Genomic DNA, 20,327 nt, shown 5'->3' with positions numbered 1-20,327 from the left:
TTTTAGGACCGGGTGTGAGCAGTTGTTTGGGCTGGGGATTGGGACGGAAAATAGTTGGGCCGTGGGTGGGTTGATTCGAGACTTAGCCCTAATTTAATCCCTCTTCTTTTTAATTGTTTATTTTATTTATTTATTTGTGTTTTGTATTTATTTTCTGATTTTTATAAAAATGCAAAATATTAAAATGAAACCTAATTTATTTCCAAAATTAAGCTAATTGATGCCTAAAATTGTTTAAAATCTATTTCGTGACAATTTCAACAATTAACAGTTAAAAATGCAAAAGCGGACTATTTTTGTTATTTTCTTTATATTTTGTTCTAAAAACAATGTAACTACTAAATACTTCTAAAATATGAAATTAGATCCTAAATGCAAGTGCCAAGCGTATTTATATTTTTTTTATATATTTTCATATGGATTAAAATGCACAAATAAAATGCAAACAATTAACAGAAAAATAACACAAAATTCACGAAATTGCAAAATAATGAAAGAAAAATTATTTTGTTTGAATTTTGGGAATAATTCATATAGGGCAAAAATCACATGCTCACAGCTGCCCCTCTTTGCTCGGGAACCTGAAGAGTTTCCGTGCAAAGATAAGTGAGCGGAAACGAGCGATTTTTGCCCGTTTGAATATTACGTGTGAAGCATTTTGAAAAGATTTGACCGCACCCTGCTTCAAAGGTTGCCTACATATCCTTGGCTAAAAAGGAATCAGGTCAGTGTAGTTCGGGAAGGTTTGGTAGCTGGGACTACCAGGAGCTGTGATTTCACTGTTGTTGCTGCTGCTACTGCTCGCTGACCTCCTTATTACACCATATTAAAATGAAAAGGAGCTAGCCTAAGCTATGATCTACAAATTACAAGAGGGTCCTATCTACGTCTTCTGACTTGTTCTTGTGTTGCCTTGAACTTGTATCTTGTAATCTTCCGATGGTATTCCTGTTGTTGTTTTGCATTGTGATTGGCGATATTGCTGCCATTCCTCCGAATGATGCTTGATTACTTGAAACATGTGTCCATTTTCCAGGTGGGCTCCTAACTGCAGACTCTTAGAAAGTATTCCCTTGTTCTCCAGGCGGGCTCCTGATTGCTGAGATTTGAAATATTCCCTTGTTCTCCAGGTGGGCTCCTGATTGCTAAAAATCTGAAAATGAATGCCTCTGTTCTCCAGGCGGGCTCCTGATTGCTAAAGCTTGGAATAAATGCCTCTGTTCTTCCAAGCGGGGCTCCTGATTGCTAAAACTTGAAACAAATGCCTCTGTTCTTCAGGCGGGCTCCTGATTACTAATAACTTGAAAAATAAATGCCTCTGTTCTCCAGGCGAGCTCCTGAGTTCNTAAAACAGAAATCGAACTAAGATGGACTAATAAAAGAATTAAAGGATTATAACAAATGAACCATAAACTAGAAACCAAACATTTAGCAAGACGGATTCAAAACGAAAATTAAACTTAAACCTAAAATTAGCAAGACAGGATTAAACCAACCAAACAAAATTAAACTAAAGCTAAGAACAATTACAAGAGCAAGATGAAACACATACTGAACAGAATCAAAAACCGAATCGAACAAAAACTTACTAATTTTGAGCATTCGACTGACTATGGGACGAACTCTGACCAGCCATTGTTGTTTGAATCCTCCGGGATTCTTGACACGTAACATCCCTAATCGTGTGTTTTCAAAAGAAATACGTGATTAGGGAAATTACGGTCCAAAATCCCCAAGATTTCTGAGTTAGGGTTCTGCCGGGCTTTGGGACTTAAAATTTGTAACGTTCCGGGCAGATTCGAGACAAGTGGCTATGGGGGTTGGGTAGAGGAGGTTCGGACGGTTCTGTGGTGTGAATTTGGGTTAATTTGGGACAACTGATGTCATGGCCGGAAAACTTTAAACCGTTATTCGAAGGGTTCAGCGTTGATTCGAGGGACGGGGTTTGGGGAATTAGGTAGAGGGGACTCAGATGAACCTAGGGTGTTAATTTGGGACTATTTGGCATACTTTGGGTCTTGGCCGGAGAATCTTTGATTTAATATTTGACGCTTTTGGCCGGGATTTGAAGGAGATCATTTGCATATTTGGAAGAGGGTGAAAAGGGGAAGCTGGGGTGTTATTTTGGTGAAGTTTGGAGATTCTCCGCCGCCGTGGGCGATTTCCGGCGGCGGAGCACGGCGGGGGAACGGTGGAGGCGTGGTGGGGAAAGGCGGCGTTACAGGGAGGGGTAGTACGAGGAGGGAAACAAATGTTTAGGGTTTTGAGATATTTGGACAGTTATATTAAAGGGGAGGGGTTCATGGCCGTAGATCATGAGAATGAATGGCCAGGATTGATTTTAAATCAACAGAAGCCAAAACGACGTAGTATCCTGATCATACTACGTCGTTTCAATGATTTTAGACCGGGTGTGGGCAGCGTTTTGGGCTGGGATTGGGACGGAAATATTGGGCCTGGGTGGGTTGATTCAAGACTTAGCCCTAATTTAATCCCTCCTTCTTTTAATTGTTTTCTTTTATTTTATTTATTTGTGTTTTGTATTTATTTTTCTGATTTTTATAAAAATGCAAAATATTAAAATGAAACCTAATTTATTTCCAAAATTAAGCTAATTGATGCCTAAAATTGTTTAAAATCTATTTCGAGACAATTTCAACAATTAACAATTAAAAATGCAAAAGCGGACTATTTTTGTTATTTTCTTTATATTTTGTTCTAAAAACAATGTAACTACTAAATAATCCTAAAATATGAAATTAGATCCTAAATGCAAGTGCCAAGCGTATTTATATTTTTTTTATATATTTTCATATGGATTAAAATGCACAAATAAAATGCAAACAATTAACAGAAAAATAACACAAAATTCACGAAATTGCAAAATAATGAAAGAAAAATCAGTTTGTTTGAATTTTGGGAATAATTCATATAGGGCAAAAATCACGTGCTCACAACATTAACAGTCGTTTGCCTAGTTAAGTATAGCGCCTTTTTAAAAGGCGCTATATATATAAAGCCCTTCCTTACCGCGCTATACATATTATGTGGGTCCACCAATAATTTTTCTGGGCTTAACTGACATAACAATAATTCAACTAGCGCCTTTATTTAAGGCGCTATACCTCAAAAAACTCTACCCCTCGGATTGGTTTTTGCCTTATTTAAAGACGTTAAGGATTTTGTAAAAATTCATTCATAAATATTCTCAAGTCTTGTGAAATATTTCTTCGTTAAGTTATTTTGCATTTTTTCATAATGTCTGAAGAGCAAAGAATTAGGGTTTCATTATATTGGGAGGGGGGGGTGAGGTTGTGGTGGCGAATAACTCAGTAAGCTATAATTTATCTCCACAGTGTCATGTTATGTTGCCACTTACAATGGAGTATGATAGATTGGTATCGTTGTTATGTAATAAAATGAGTGTGAGAAAACGTTAGGTGAATATTAAAGTAACCGGAAGATATCCTTATTCTGTGACTACGCAAGGGTTTGCTTGTTATGCTGAGTTTAACATCGAAGACGATGAAACTTTGAGAGATATTTTGAGGACTTTGGATGAATACCGGGAATTTCTTGTGATAAAACTGTTGGAAATGTACGTCAAGGCTGAAGATGTTTTCAATAATGAGGCGCAAAGTAGGGATATCTCTCAATCATTGGGTGGTTATTTTGAAGCAGTTTTAGCCGAACAAGTTCCGGGTGAAAGAGTTTGGCCTGATCTAAACTTATCTCCACGGGCGAATGAGAAGCGAGGAAATAATTTCTCCCCTAGTTTACATAATCTACAAGCCGAGTGGTAAACTTTAATTTTCCTTTGTGCTACGATGTATATTTTTATGTATTGAATTTGTATTAACACTCATATATTCCACAGGGGTTACCGACCAGATATAAATTTTACAAGTTATAAACCAAAGGCCAGTTGGAATATGCCTAGTTTTGGTTTGTTGGATCATGGTGGCCCATCCGGGAGTCATCATCAACGGGATAATGTGCATCATGGGATATTAACACATATGATTTGTAAGTGAATATATAAAGTTATATGTAAAGTTTGGACCAATTTGAGTAACTCATTATTTTATTGGTTGTGTAGTGAAAACGAGCAACTTGATGGTTTTGTCCTTACTCAACTGCCCGAAGACGACATATTTAATCGGGATTTGGCAGATGCGCAGAGCCAGGAAGAGAATAGTGATTATGACAACTATACCGATGAGTCTGGAGATGACACACCCTTCCCCGATGAGGGTGATGAGGAGGAGGAAGAGAATGTTGAACCTGATTTGACGAGGGAGTATGTTCCACCTCCCGTTAGACCAAGATTGTATGAGTCCCACGTGCCGTTTCATTCAAGGGAGATTCCCTACCTTGATCAAATTCCAAGTATGCCGGATGCGGATGCCCTCACAAGGGATATTGACGAAATTCGAACAGCAATGTGGGATGAATCTAGAGCAACGGTGCTATCAAAGCGCATTTCTTTTTCCTGATAAAGCGTGCCTGAGCAGGGTGGTGTGAATGTACAGCGTAAAAGAGTGTCGTGAGATGATGGTAGCAAAGTCATCTCCGGATGTATACAAGGTTATTTGCCGTAGATTGTTTGCGGGTTGTAATTGGATGCTGCGTGCGAGGAAGAAGAAAACAAATATGTGGGTTGTGGGTAAATACATTGGCACCCACAATTGTGAAATAGACACATTCAGTGGGAATCACTTTAACTTGGTTGTTGACTTGATTTCTCTTGTATTGATTCCACACATTGAAGCGTCCATAAGGTACAAGATCAAAGAGTGTATAACATCTGTCCATGGGGAATATGCGTGTACCATTACCAAAAGAAAGGCATTTCTTGGGCGCAAACGTGCGTTTGAAATTGTTTATGGTAACTGGGATAAGTCATTTGCATCTCTACCTAGGTACATGGCCACATTGCAACACTTTAACCCCGGGACTGTTGTTGAATGGAAGCTTGAGCGGAGTCCAGGAATACCAGAACATATATTCAGAAATGTGTTCTGGGCATTTAAACCAGCAATTGATGGTTTTGTGCATTGTCGGCCGGTAATATCCATAGACGACACTCATGTCTATGGAAAGTATGACATTAAGTTGTTGATCGCCATTGCAGTAGATGCTAATGGAAGTATATTTCTCCTAGATTTTGCTATTTGTGCCAATGAAAGCCAAGAGACGTGGACGCTATTTTTTAACCACTTGAAGGAGCACGTTGTCAGACAACGTTCAAGTATTTGTCTAATATCTAATCGAGATGGCGGTATTTTAAGTTCTGTACAGAATTTGCCTGCATGGCAGGAACCGTATGCATACCACCATTTTTGTGTGAGGCACCTGAAGGCCAATTTTCGGAAGGCACATCCCAACAAGGACTTGCATGATTTAATGTGGATGGCTGCAACAGATCACCGAGTGTAAATTTAGGAGGCGCATGGAATCGTTCAGGCAAGAAGATGAAGGAGCCTATCGTTGGTTGATGCGACATGAGCTTGACAAGTGGACATGCATGCGGATGGTGGCAGACGAAGGGTAATTCTGACTATAAATGTGTTAGATTCTTTCAACGGGTTATTGAAGTCTGCACGTGGATTGCCTGTCACTGCCATGGTGCGGATGTCATTCAAGCAGACGGCGGAGAGGTTTGTTGAAAGGGCTAGAGGTGCATCGTCATTGATGGAGAGAGGTGTTGAATTTATGCCAATACCAATGAAAAGATATATAGGAAGCGAGCACATTGGCATTCATATTTACAATATTGCAATGAGCGAAATATTTTTGAAGTTCGCACCGCTATCCATCAAAATCGGGGGAATAATACACACATCGTAAATGAAGCCAGAAGGTTATGCTCTTGTGGGAAATGGTCCATCTACCACATGTCGTGCTCACATGCTATGAAGTGCTTTCAACATACAGGTTTCGCGACAACCAGCTTTGATAAGGAATATAGTGTTGCTGCATACTTAAACACCTATAGTGGACAGTTGCAATCAATAGGTGTTGAGCATTATTGGCCGCCGGAACCATTTAAAATTGTGTGTAACAAGGAGTATTTTCGTCGGCGACAAGTGCAAAAAATAACGCGCATACGAACCAAATGGATGTTGGTGATACCGTTTATACGCGTACATGTGGCATATGTTCGCAAACAGGATACGACCAGCGTAAATGTCCTTCCGCTGATTTGGGTAGCGATGGTAATTCAGCTCCCGACGGAAGTTCATCCAATGTGCCCAATTATCAAGGATACACGTAGTGTTTTTTTCCAGTAATTTGTTGTAATAAGTGTATGTACATGTTTATCTTGCAGAATGTATGAAGAAAATTATGTTTCCATTGGTGTTAAGTATTATTGATGTTTAGCATTAATACTTCAGTACAACAATTTAATATACACCCCAAGAAAAAAAAATTGTCATTCCCCATTATCGTCGTTGTCTGGTGTCGCGCCCCCTTTTTCTCGCGAAATCGGGTTTCGAAATTTCTGAGACAACTCCCTTCCCTTTGGGGCGGGGTAAGGGATTTGAAGAGTCGCCACCTAACGAATTAAGGTGCGTTACGGCACCTAGAGCAGTCAACTCATGAAACTAGTTTACGTCACCAGAGATCGGGTAAGGGCTCGAAATTACCTTTAGGGGAAGGTATTAGGCACCCCTCGAGGTCCACAACGGTGGGTCCCGGCCGAACTTAATTAAGCGAATTAGTCTTAGAGAGAAGTAAAACAATTTAGACAAATACAAATTACTTTAAAACAGGGTTAAAGGGGTCCTAGATTTTTTAGCCTATTGGATCATTCCATGCAATACTTTGTAACTTTCCCAAGTTGGGGTGCCACTCACAATATTTGTGCACGGGTCATCATCTCCTTTACTACTTACTATCTTTCAGTTGTTACCTATGCGTTCTAATAGCTTCTAACTCGCGCCTTGTGTGTGCACTACCCGTCCCTTACCTATGGTCCCGGAGGTATTTAGGACCTCTATTCAGGGTGGTTCTAGACTGACCTATGTTGCTTAAAATGAGAACAGGCTAGGTGACAAACAAAATCCAGATAGGACTTCATGTAAAGAACAAATAGGGGGCTCACATTGATCTCCACAAGTAGACAACAAATGCACGTAAGTCAATCAGCAAATTTCGTTAATTTAGGATCCTATAGGCAGGATATCTAGATGAGCAGAGCAGAATATAAAGAAGCAGTTTATCAAGGCGAGCATCGGGACCTATTTGTTAGCCTACTGATTTTATGAAGCTTTGAATCTGGGCATTTTCAGGCAGTAAAATATTAGAGTTTTAAACCCAGAATCAATAGCGAGTCCTGTGGATATGTTGTCTAAGTGATTTATAAGAGCGCTGGAATTCAGAATAGACTAACAGGATCATTATTTCTACGAGTTTGTTAATGACAGACCTATAGGCATGATTTCTAAGTGTAACACTGATTTTAACTCATAAAGACAGTTTTATTTCTTTTAAATCCTATAGGCATGCTTTCTAATTGCTGAATATATTTAAACCCCTATAAGCAGGATTTCTAAATGGGTTCTAAAGCGTGTCAGTGTCTCAATGTCTAAAATCAGAACAAGGGAAGGGCTTTTATAGCATACAATAGAGTAAAACAAATTTGGTATAAAAAATTAATTACACACAAATAAGGTATGAAAATCAATTAATCAATCAATTAAGGTCAGTCATGAATCAATTAACATGATAGAAATGAGTAATTACCACTTAATTTAAGGAAGATCTCACACGGAATCAATTAGTAACTAAGAATGAGGTTAAATGAAGTAATAACTAATTCCGAAATCAATTAGGAGTTAGTAACACAAAATCAACCCGTAGTACGGGTACACAAATAAGGTAAGAACAAGTAAGAACTTAATAAGGAAATACGGGTACTAAATTCAAACCCTAATTTAGGCAAGCAAATCAATTAACACTTTAATTGCCAGAGCTAAGTTAAACGGGCAAAAACGGTAGAATAAATGGCCAAATAATCGAAACCCTAGGAACTACAAAGACAGATCTATGGAGATTAATTAAATTAAGTGAAATTCATTCGAAAAAGTAAATAAAAATTAGAGATGAAAACACTTAAATGTTTAAAACATTTTTTTTGCATTAGAACCAAAACCCTAGCTTTTAGGGTAAATGAAATGTGTCAACAATACTAATAAAAGCAGAAAATTTTTAAGAAAAAAATACCAAACAAACACAAAATCGCTCCAGAGCTAAAGAGATCTAAACGGATTCAACCAGAAATAGCTAGGTTCATAAAAATAGACAGAAGCGAATCAAATCTGGTTTGAACCAGAGATTTGGAACCATAAAAATACCAAAACATTCGTGCTTACAAATTTCGGAGTGAACATAGACGGAATAGTCGAGAAAAGAGAGACTTTGAACCAGATTTGGTTCGAGTCTTTGAGATTCATATCAAGAAACATGAAAATGATACAACCAGTAGAGAGGTGAGGCCAGATAAGGCATGAAATCGAAGGAAAACCCCATGAATCAAGGGGGATTTGTGACGGCGGGCTAGGGTTAGAAGGGGTGAGAGAGAGAAAAGATGACAGAAGGGATCCAGAGGTGGCGGGTTGGGGGAAAATGAGGGTAGGGTTAGGAGGTTTAGTATAATTAAAAAGGTAGGTGGATCCTGGACCGTTGATCTTCTAAGATCAACGGCCAGGATCAATTTTAGGCTGGGGCGGGTTATGGACGGGTAGGGTAATTGGGTCAGGGTAATTGGGTTAGGTTATTGGGTTATGGGTTAGGATAATTTGGCTAAGTCCGAAAAATTGATTAAAAGGGGCTATGTTTTAAATACCCATTTAAATTATTAAAAGAATTAATAAAAATAATTAATAAATGACAAGAAATGTCATTTGTGCATGAAAATAATTTAAAATAATTACTTAATATTATAAAAATATAGAAAGTCATTTTCTGTATAGATAATATAATTATGCATATATATGGGGTATTATTGCAGAATGTGCGATTCTAGCCTTAAAATGCAAAATGTAATTATAAAAAATGCAATTAAAATATTTAAGCATTATATGGGCATAAATGATAAATTTAGATGATTAAATTATCATAAAAATAATATGAGGGATAATTATTGAATATTTGTATATAAAAAATATAGAAATAACTTGATATAAAGCTTTAAAAATTATAGAAATACTTGTGCATGTTTGTAAATGCACGTGCACTATTTTATTTAAAATATATGAGGGAAAAATTGGGTATCAACATCTGCATTATTTCATTGTCACTGTCTTCAACTTCTTCGTCAACATCATGTATAGGTTGATACATTTTCAATATTATAATTTTATATTTTATATGTTACTTTAATATGTAGTTTTATTATTTTATATGTTTGTTTGTTACTCACCTATTTTTTACTATAATAAAATTAAATAATTAATTTTCATAACTATACATGATTTAATTATTAAATATTCACATTTTGGTTCCAGACTCGATATTTGAGGCCCAGTAGCACCAAGGTATCTTGAATTCTTGTGTCCATGATGAGAAAATTTTCNCTTTTGGGAAGGATAGTATCGGATGGGTTTATGCGGAGTTATGAAGGTGAATCTGAATCGTAACGGATGTATCACAGGACAGATATCTGAATGGTCATAGAGCAAAAGCGAGTAATTGATGGGAATTGGTTACGTTGGAAATAATGGCAAGGTGTAAATGGTATGAGCGGAAACCGGAGCGAAGGTTGCTCCCGTTTGAAGAACGGTTACTTCCTGGATTCCCTGCAAAACTTAAAACACGATGCATGCAAGTGTATAGATTACTGCGGGAATTTAAACATGATGCAAGTTCCCTTTGGACCATGGAGGTTGTCTTTGGACGGAGAGGATGACGTCCTTAGACCATGACGTCCTGGGCCATGAATCACGAGATAGGGGATTCGCAAGCCATGAAATGATGTTCTCGGGCCATGAAAATGGTGCATCTGAACCATGACGCCTTTGAATAATGATGTGCAGTGTTGAGAGATCCTCAGGCCATGACATGGTGTCTTCAGGCTATGAGGATGATGCCTTCGGACTATGACGCCTTTGGACAAGTTGGCTATATATCAGCCCATGAAGTGCCGAGACATGATATCGGAGGTGATAACAAGACAAAGCTTGTTCCTGCTTGGGGGCAGAGCTTAACCCCGAGAGAAGAATATAATGCAAAGTTTAGAATAGGGCAACACTTAATGCAGAGGGAGACAATGCTTAGTCTCATGAGAAGGCAGTGCTTAGCCTTATGCAAATAGGGAGGTAGGGCTTAGCCTCATGCAGAATTCGAGACAGGGCTTAGTCTCATGCAAAGAGAAGGCAGTGCTTAGCCTTATGCAAATATGGAGGCAGGGCTTAGCCTCATGCAAGATTCGAGACAGGGCTTAGTCTCATGCAAAGAGAAGGCAACGCTTAGCCTTATGCAAATATGGAGGCAGGGCTTAGCCTCATGCAAGATTTGAGACAGGTCTTAGTCTCATACAGGACTCGAGACAGAGCTTAGTCTCATACAGAGAGAAGGCAACGCTTAGCCTTATGCAAATATGAAGGCAGTGCTTAGCCTCATGCAAGATTTGAGACAGGGCTTAGTCTCATGCAAAGAGAAGGCAACGCTTAGTCTTATGCAAATATGGAGGCAGGGCTTAGCCTCATGCAAGACTCGAGACAGGGCTTAGTCTCGCGTAAAGAGAAGGCAATGCTTAGCCTTATGCAAATATAGAGGCAGGGCTTAGCCTCATGCAAGATTTAAGACGTGGCTTAGTCTCATGCAAAGAGAAGGCAACGCTTAGCCTTATGCAAATATGGAGGCAGGGCTTAGCCTTATGCAAGATTTGAGATAAGGCTTAGTCTCATGCAGGATTCGAGACTAGGCTTAGTCTCATGCGGAGAGAAGGCAACGCTTAGCCTTATGCAGTGAACAAATAGTACATAGGAGTAGAATATTTCTTAGCTGGAGATATATTTGCGCTTGGCGGCCCCGATTGTTATGAAGGTAATGGTTTTAAGGCGTACGTACTTGTGGTTATTCCTTGTCCCTGCATTCAAAGAAAGATCGTAAGTTTTGCGGGGAAGTTGGTTCGTGCCTTTGTCTGCTTGTTTTGCTTTGCTTTGCTTTGAAGGCCCTGCTCGAGTTGCCCTGGGTAACGCCAGGCTGTCACAAAAATAAAATTTTCGAAAATATGCATTTATTGATAAAATAGAATCATTTTATGAAACATAGTGGTATATAATATCATGTAAATTAGGTGAACTAATGGCTGTAACACGTTTAGAGACATTGCGGCTTCCTTGCATTAGAATTTTGAGGGTCTTCCTCAAAATTCTGCCCCAGTGACTTAACCAATTTCTGACTGTCTTGCATATGATGGCGTCGGCTGGACTTGTTCTGGAATTTTGAGGGCCCTCCTCAAAATTCTGCCCCATTTTCTGGTTCTGGGGAAATGAAGATTTTATTAAGATGTGACCGAACCCACAGGGCTGCCTACGTATCCCCTCTTAAACGGGAATCAGGTCAAGCGTAGTTCAGTTACATCAGAGGAGGAAATGTAAACAATCTAAACATAGTATCTCTTGACTGCATCTGAATTGATAGGTTTTGGCCAAACTTCTCCGTCCATTTCTGCAAGTATGAGTGTCCTCCTGTTAGTACCCTGTGAACCATGTAGGGACCTTGCCAGTTGGGTGAAAATTTCCCTTTGGCTTCATCCTGATGTGGGAAGATCCGCTTCAGCACCAGCTGCCCTGGTGCGAATTGTCTTGGTTTGACCCTTTTGTTGAAAGCTCTGGACATTCTATTTTGATAAAGTTGACCATGACATACTGCATTCATTCTTTTTCCATCTATGAGGGCTAGTTGCTCATAGCGGCTCCTTATCCATTCTGCATCACTGAGTTCGGCTTCTTGTATGATCCTTAAAGAAGGAATTTCTACCTCGGCTGGAATGACAGCTTTGGTACCATAAACCAGTAAATAGGGGGTTGCCCTAGTTGATGTGCGGACTGTGGCACGGTACCCTAATAGGGCAAAGGGTAACTTCTCGTGCCATTGTTTGTGATTTTCTACCATCTTCCTCAGTATCTTCTTGATTATCTTGTTGGCAGCTTCCACAGCTCCGTTCATTTGAGGCCTGTATGTTGTAGAGTTTTTGTGCTTGATTTTGAAGGTTTCACACATGGCTTTCATTAGATCACTGTTGAGATTGGCGGCATTATCAGTGATGATGGACTCGGGAACCCCAAATCGACAAACAATACGATCCCTGACAAAATCTGCGATGACTTTCTTGGTTACAGCTTTGTAAGATGCAGCCTCCACCCATTTTGTGAAGTAATCGATGGCCACTAAAATGAACCGGTGCCCGTTAGAAGTGGTGGGCTCGATCGGACCGATGACATCCATTCCCCGGGCAACAAAAGGCCAAGGTGCACTTGTTGCATTGAGTTCATTTGGTGGTACCCTTATCATGTCTGCATGTATCTGGCATTGGTGGCATTTCTGGACGTACCGGATGCAATCTGTTTCCATGGTCATCCAAACATATCCCGCTCTGAGTATCTTTTTGGCTAGAACAAAACCGTTCATATGTGGTCCGCAGGTTTCGGCATGTATCTCCTCGAGCAATTTGGAAGCCTCTTTTGCGTCAACACACTTTAATAGTCCTAAATCGGGTGTTCTCCTATACAAAATTCCTCCGCTTTGGAAGAAAAGATTGGATAGCCTACGCAGTGTGCGTTTCTGAGTATGGTTTGCATGTTCTGGGTATTCTCCTTTTGCCAATATTCCTTGATGTCGTGGAACCATGGGTTTTCGTCTGTCTCTTCTTCAACATGAGCACAGTAAGCTGGCTGACTATGGATCCTTACTGGGATGGGATCGATGAAATTCTTATCTGGATGTTGTATCATGGATGACAAAGTAGCCAGCGCGTCTGCAAATTCATTTTGAATTCTGGGCACATATTTGAATTCTATCTCTGTGAACCTCTTCATCAATTCTTGCACATGATACAAGTATGGTAGTATCTTGGTGTTTTTCGTAGCCCATTCTCCTTGAACCTGATGTAACAGAAGAACCGAATCGCCAATTACCAGCAATTCTTGTATATTCATATCGATGGCCAAATTGAGCCCCATAATGCAAGCCTCATATTCTGCTATATTGTTGGTGCACGGGAACCTAAGCTTTGCGGATACCGGATAATGTTGACCTGTTTCTGATACCAAAACTGCTCCAATACCCACTCCTTTGAAATTGGCAGCTCCGTCGAAGAACACTCTCCAACCATCATAGGCTTCAGCAATATCCTCTCCTACGAATGACACTTCTTCGTCAGGAAAATACGTTTTTAGTGGTTCGTATTCTCCCCCCACAAGATTTTCAACAAGATGGTCTGCCAATGCTTGTCCTTTGACTGCCTTCTGGGTTATATAGATGATTTCGAGCTCACTTAACAGTATTTTCCATTTAGCTAACTTCCCGGTAGGCATGGGCTTCTGAAAGATGTACTTCAGAGGGTCCATTCTAGATATGAGGTATGTGGTATAGGCACAGAAGTAATGCCTCAATTTCTGAGATGTCCATGTCAAAACACTGCAAGTGCGTTCTAACAGGGAATACTGTGCTTCGTAAGGTGTGAACTTCTTACTCAAGTAATATATGGCTTGCTCCTTTCTTCCTGTCTCGTCATGTTGTCCCAAAACACAGCTGAAAACCCCATCTAATACAGACAGATAGAGTAGCAAAGGTCTCCCATATTCTGGTGGGACTAGGACTGGTGGCGTGGACATGTATTCCTTAATTTTGTCAAAAGCCCTTTGACAATCTTCAGTCCAACTGGTTTCAGCATTCTTCCTCAACATTTTGAAGATGGATTCACATATTACTGTGGACTGTGCTATGAAGCGGCTGATGTAGTTGAGGCATCCTAGGAAGCTCATCACGTCCTTTTTGCTCTTTGGTGGTGGTAACTCTTAGATAGCCTTAACTTTGGACGGGTCCAACTCGATTCCTCGGCGGCTGACAATGAATCCCAACAGTCGAATGCAGATTTTGCGGGGTTCAATTTTAAATTGTACCTCCTTAGCCTGTCAAAGAACTTACTCAAGTCTGCTATGTGATCTGTGGCCCTCTTGGATTTGATGATGATGTCGTCAACATACACCTCTATTTCCTTGTGTATCACATCATGGAAGATGGTCGTCATGGCTCTCATGTAAGTAGCCCCAGCATTCTTTAGACCGAATGGCATCATTTTGTAGCAATATACTCTCCACGGTGTAATGAAGGCTGTTTTCTCTGCGTCTTCTTCGTCCATCCAAATCTGATGATAACCCGCGAAGCAATCTACAAAAGATTGGAGTTCATGCTTGGCGCAATTGTCGATCAGAATGTGTATATTTGGCAGGGGGAAATCGTCCTTGGGACTTGCTCTCTTTAAATCCTGATAGTCGACACATACCCTGACTTTCCTATCTTTCTTCGGAACCGATACGATATTGGCTAACCAAGTTGGGTACTCAAGTACCCTGAGGACTTTGGCTTTGATCTGCTTAGTGACTTCTTCCTTGATTTTTAGGCTCATGTCTGGTTTGAACTTTATGAGTTTCTGCTTTACCGCTGGACACATTGGATTGGTGGGCAACTTATGAGCCACTATGGATGTACTCAGGCCCGTCATGTCATCATATGACCATGCAAAAATATCCTCATATTCTTTCAGGAAACGAGTATATTCCTCCTTTTCTGACGGTGATAGGTGAATGCTTATGCAGGTCTCCTTGACGGTTTCGGCATCTCCCAAATTGATTGCCTCGATTTCGTCTAGTTGGACTTAGGTTTGTTCTCGAAATTTTCAACTTCTCTGATAACTTCCTCAGGTATTTCATTTTCCTCTTCTGAGTCTTATGTTGCGTTGTCTCATTACATGTCACAATCATCGGTTCATCAAGAAAAGTAATAATAATGCTGTAGAATAAAAATGTAAAAGGTAATAATAAATACTAAATAACAATGCATTAATTAAATTTTGAAAATATCCAAAATAGGTACGGCTCGATGACTCGAGCAATTATTTCGAAACAAAATGCGTCTCTAAAACAAAATACTGAAAATATCTTAAATGCCTAAATGGCTATTAAAACAGGTCAGGCTAATTGCCAAGCTACCCATGAACTTGACGGGCCCGGGATGGTGCGGCAGTTCAATTCTTGAGAACAGCTCCCTTCTCCAGGGTCTGAATGGTGAGGCCTTCTTCCTCCTCCTCCTCAACTATCACATTGCAATCCATATTCTCGTCTTCTAGAAATAAATTCCTTAACCCAGCCAAAGCTTCCTCCTCTGCAGATCCCCATATTATGTCGGCCTGGTGAAAAGTCTGACTCAGATGTGGCACTGGCTGCTCGAGAGGGTAATAAGGACCACACCATGGTGGCGACCAATCATTATATTCTTGCCAAGTGTATGGATATCCAAGCCCAAACGTTGTGCCGTGACGTTTCAACTGTATTGGTTTGGTAATGCCCTGGAGTTTCTTCCCAAGCCCTTTGCCAGGTTCATACCCAAACCATGCCTGTATGCTTTCTATTTTGTTACTCCACCACTTATCTTTCTCAATTGCGTTGACATGCTCGATGCGGTGATAACTTTCTCCACCCAGCCTTCTTCTATTCTCGACAACCGGGACAGTTTGACTGGTGTAAATGGGGTTACTTCCATCTCCGTGAATGATTACCTCCTGATGGTTCCATTCGAACTTCACGGCCTGGTGTAGCGTGGAAGCCATAGCCCCAACGACATGTATCCAAGGTCGTCCCAATAGAAGATTGTATGTAGCAGATATGTCTAATACTCGGAACTCCACATCGAACCAAGTCGGGCCCATCTGCAGACAAAGGTTAATCTCCCCAATCGTGTCCCTTTGAGACCCATCAAATGCCTTCACGTTCATACTCCCTGCTTATATCTTATGGAAATCATTGCCCAACAAATGTTGAGGCTTGAACCCCCATCTATTAAGACTCTGGCGATGAATTTGTCCTCAAACTGTACTGTGATAGGCAGTGCCCTGTTGTGACTTAATCCTTCAGGTGGTAGTTCATCTTCGTGGAAGGTGATCTTGTGACTCGCCAGTACTTTCCCTACCATGTTGGCCATCTCTCCACTGGTGATGTTGTTCGGTACATAAGCTTCATTCAACACCTTCATCAGAGCACTCCTATGCGTCTTAGAATTTTGTAATAGCGACAGGATGGATATCTGGGCGGGAGTCTTGTTCAAATGATCAACGACAGAGTATTCTCTTGCATGTACTTTCCTCCAAAGATCATCTGGACCAGTTTCAATGATGGGTTGTTTGGTAGCAGCTTCCTTTCTTGTTCCTCCCAAATTTTCGGGTGTATAGATCCTTCCAGTTCTGGTCATCCCCTGTGCGGCACCAGATCTTCCATATTTGCTTTTCCCTTTCTCCTAGATTCGGCAACGTAATCCAGGGGTATGGCGTTGGACCTGAAAGGAGAAGTGGGTGCTACTGTCACAGTGAAGGGTGTGGATACTTCTACTTCCAAATGAGCTGGTGTAGTAGCAGGTGCTGTTAATTCAATTTCAAACGGGACTGATGCGGCTACTTCGACTTCGACGGGCGGCTGTATCTGTACCACAATAGGAGTGAATGTGACTGCAGGTTTAGGGTCATCACCTTCCTGAATAAGCCCAACCGACCCCTCAGGATCCCATTTTTCATCAGTTTCTATCACATTTTGTAAGGCCCCGAAAAATTTCGCTAAGTAATCTAGGATTTCGTGATGCCACGTAGGCTAATTTTAATATTTTATGTGCTATTAACATGGTGGGCATCAATTGGAGTTGGTAAACAAGTGTGTGACTCATATATTAAGTAAGGCGGGATCCAAGGAGAGGCCTAAGTGTAAGCCAAATGGGGAAAATTTCATAATAGGCTAAGATTCCAAAGGTACTTGCACTAGTCTATACTTTGAACGAGCCATCTAAACATTTATAAGGTTTTATGTGATGATTAACCTATCAAATGAAAGTTCTTCGAGTCTAGTTTCCAACGCCTCAAACCGTTCATCATTTGGACTACACAAAGTTATGATCAAATTACCAAAGGCTGGATTTGCGACCAATTTGCAATCGCAAAACAACCATGCGGACCGCATATGAGTCGCATAGTGAAGCAGTGTCGGGCAAAACATTATGCCGTCGCATGTTGATTATGCTGTAGCATAATCAATTATGCTGTCGATTATGCTATCGCATTTCGATTATGCTACAAGAATGCTGCCCACATTTCGATTATGCTATAGCATAATTGCACCACATTTTTGACTTCGGGGGTCATTTTTGGAAATTTTCATATCCGAACCCACTTTGATAAATAAGCTTTGGGGCTTCATTTGGGACTATTTTTACACTAAATCTAGAGAGAGGTGAGAGCATTTTAGAGAGAGAAAGAGGAACCTAGCCTCCTAATCATCAATCTTGCACAAACCCTCAAGAATCAAGCATGCCAATCTCTAGCTCACTATCGTCCGGGTATGTCCTACTTCTAATATTTCATATATGAGATTATGAGTTCAAAAATATATTGTGGGGTTAGAAATAGGCCATGCATGTGACACCAAGCTATAGTATGTGGGATTAATGAACTATTTTGGGTAGTTCTTGATGAAATTGGATAAAGAAAGAAGGAATTTCCATTGTAGGACCTTGTAGTCTACTTCACTTGTTAGGTGTTTGATGAAATTCCTAAGAGGGTTACACCATGGGTAATCTTTCTAATTATTAATCGATTTCCGTTATTTCCTTATAGATTGTTATTGCTAGAGGTGTTGGTGTATTCTAAAAATTTAAGGGAAAGCTCTTTGAGGTATGTATGGCTAAAACCCCGTCTTTTAGAAATTGAGCTCTATCGATGCTTGCGTAAATGGGGTAAGACTGAACTTTGGATTCTTGCTTTGATTGATACTTTACATGAATTGGTGTTGTGACCCTATATTTGTGAAAGATGCATTCCAATATGATCAATGTGCTATTCTTGATAACTTAAAAAGGGTACAAGGAATATGAATCATGTATTGAAATGCTAAGACCTTAAAATGAGATTGCAGCTGCATCTATTGTGCTAACTATGTGAAATCTTACTTATGCTTGCAACTTGAATTGCCTTTGTATATGCCTATGATCATAAATTGCAAGGTGGACATTGAAAATGGAAAAGATGTGATAATTGTGGCCCCAAGTGCCAATGAATTGATACGATATATGTGAAATAAAGATTCAAATGAGATGATTAATGAGAACGAAACCACGCCTAGGTAAGGCGGCCTAGCCGATCGGGCCGTGATCGGACACCATGCCGCACACATGGTGGTAATGTGCTAATATTGAACTCCGGAGAAGGGAAATGAAATGGTGATTGAGATATATGTCTCAAATGAGGCAACCTAGCCGATCGGGTCGTGATCGGACTCCGCTCAAGATAGCGGTGGTATTGAGAACAGTGATGAACATATGAATGAAATGCCCAAAACTAAAAGCTATGGGAGAAGGATGTGAAAATGGCATGATTCTTTTATTTAATAATGTTGTGATCATTTAGAGTGTTTGAGTTGTACTTGTGATTTCATTATTATTGTATGGAAGTTCTTTCTAACTAGATGGTGTTTAGTTATACATACTAGTGCTATTCGATGGTACTAACGTCCCTTTTGCCGGGGGCGCTACGTCATTAAATGGATGTAGGTGTTTCTATAGCAGGCAGTGTTGGTCACAGCTAGTGCCGCATCAACCTTTCAACTGACTTGGTGAGCCCCACTTCGTTTCGGGGTCCTATTTCATTTGTTTATCATGTACTTTGTATTTGAGGTATAGCCGGAGCCTTGTTACCGGCATTTCTATATTACATTACTCTTCAGTTATGTTTAGAGGCTCCGTAGACAGGTTGTGGGTAGTGTTGGGTATTTGGAATTAACGTAAGAATATTGATGTTTGGCAAAGATTTATAACACTTGTAATATTTTGATATTTATGATTTAAGCTGCTAATGGAAATAAAATGGAAGTTGTTAATAAAACACTTACTAAGTATGATTAATGGAGTCCATCTCCTATTTATTCATGAATCGGTTTGGGTAGAATGAAACCTAGCAGGCTTGCTCAATTGGGTTCTCTCGGTTGAGCGCCGGTCGTGCTCCTCGGTTTTTGGGGGCGTGACACATTTACTCATTTACCCCTATGATCTGCGAGGGGATTGTTGCGGACATTTGGCGCGGCTTCCTTCGCTTCTATCACTTTGGTATCAATCAGGGTTTGAATATTGTCTTTCAGAGTGCGGCATTTATCAATAGTATGCCCTTTCTTACCGGAATGGAATGCACATATTTTGTTTGGGTTGACCCACTAGGAGGAGTTTTCCATGGCAACAGCAGGAATGGGGGTGACATATCCGGCAACCTTCAGTATTTCATATAGCTGGTCAATGGGCTAAGCAATAGGGGTGTATTCTCTGGGCGGCCTGTGATCAAAATTGGGTCCAGATTTTTGATAGTTTTGACGGGTTGGAGGTGAATGGTAATAGGCTGGCTGGGTGTTATAAGCGTGATAGGCGGTAGCAGGTTGAGAATATCTGGGAGTTGAGGGTTGGTATGTAGGTGAAGGTGTTTGGTATGTGAGTGGAGATTTTGGACCTTGGGCAACCATTACTACGCCTACTTCTTTCTTCTTTGATATACCCCCTGACTGCAATGCTTTGTTCGTGGCCTGCAATGCCTCGAAATTGGTTACCATCCCACTCTTGATCCCTTCTTCAATCCTTTCCCCAAGTTTGATGATGTTAGAGAACTTGTGATTTTCGATTACCATTAACCTTTCATAGTATTATGGATCCTGGGCCCTGACGAAGTATTTGTTCATCTGCTCTTCCTCTAATGCCGTCCTGACTTTTGCAGCTTCTGACCTCCATCGAGTAGCATATTCGCGGAAATTCTCTGTTGGTTTCTTCTTTAGATTATGTATGTAGAAGACATCCGGTGCATTCTCTGTGTTAAACCTGAATCGATCCATGAAGTCCGACGCCATGCTTACCCAATTAACCCACTTCTTGGGATTCTGACTGATATACCAAGATAGGGCATCTCCAGTGAGACTCCTCATGAACAGCTTCATGTGAATCCTTTCATCTTTCCCAACACCCACGAGCTTATCACAGTATGTTCTCAAATGTACCTTCGGGTCACCCGTTCCGTCAAACAT

Source organism: Nicotiana attenuata, chromosome 7, assembly GCF_001879085.1.
Source record: "Nicotiana attenuata strain UT chromosome 7, NIATTr2, whole genome shotgun sequence".
NCBI classification, from domain to species: Eukaryota; Viridiplantae; Streptophyta; class Magnoliopsida; order Solanales; family Solanaceae; genus Nicotiana; species Nicotiana attenuata.
Note: the sequence above shows the minus strand (reverse complement) of the source record.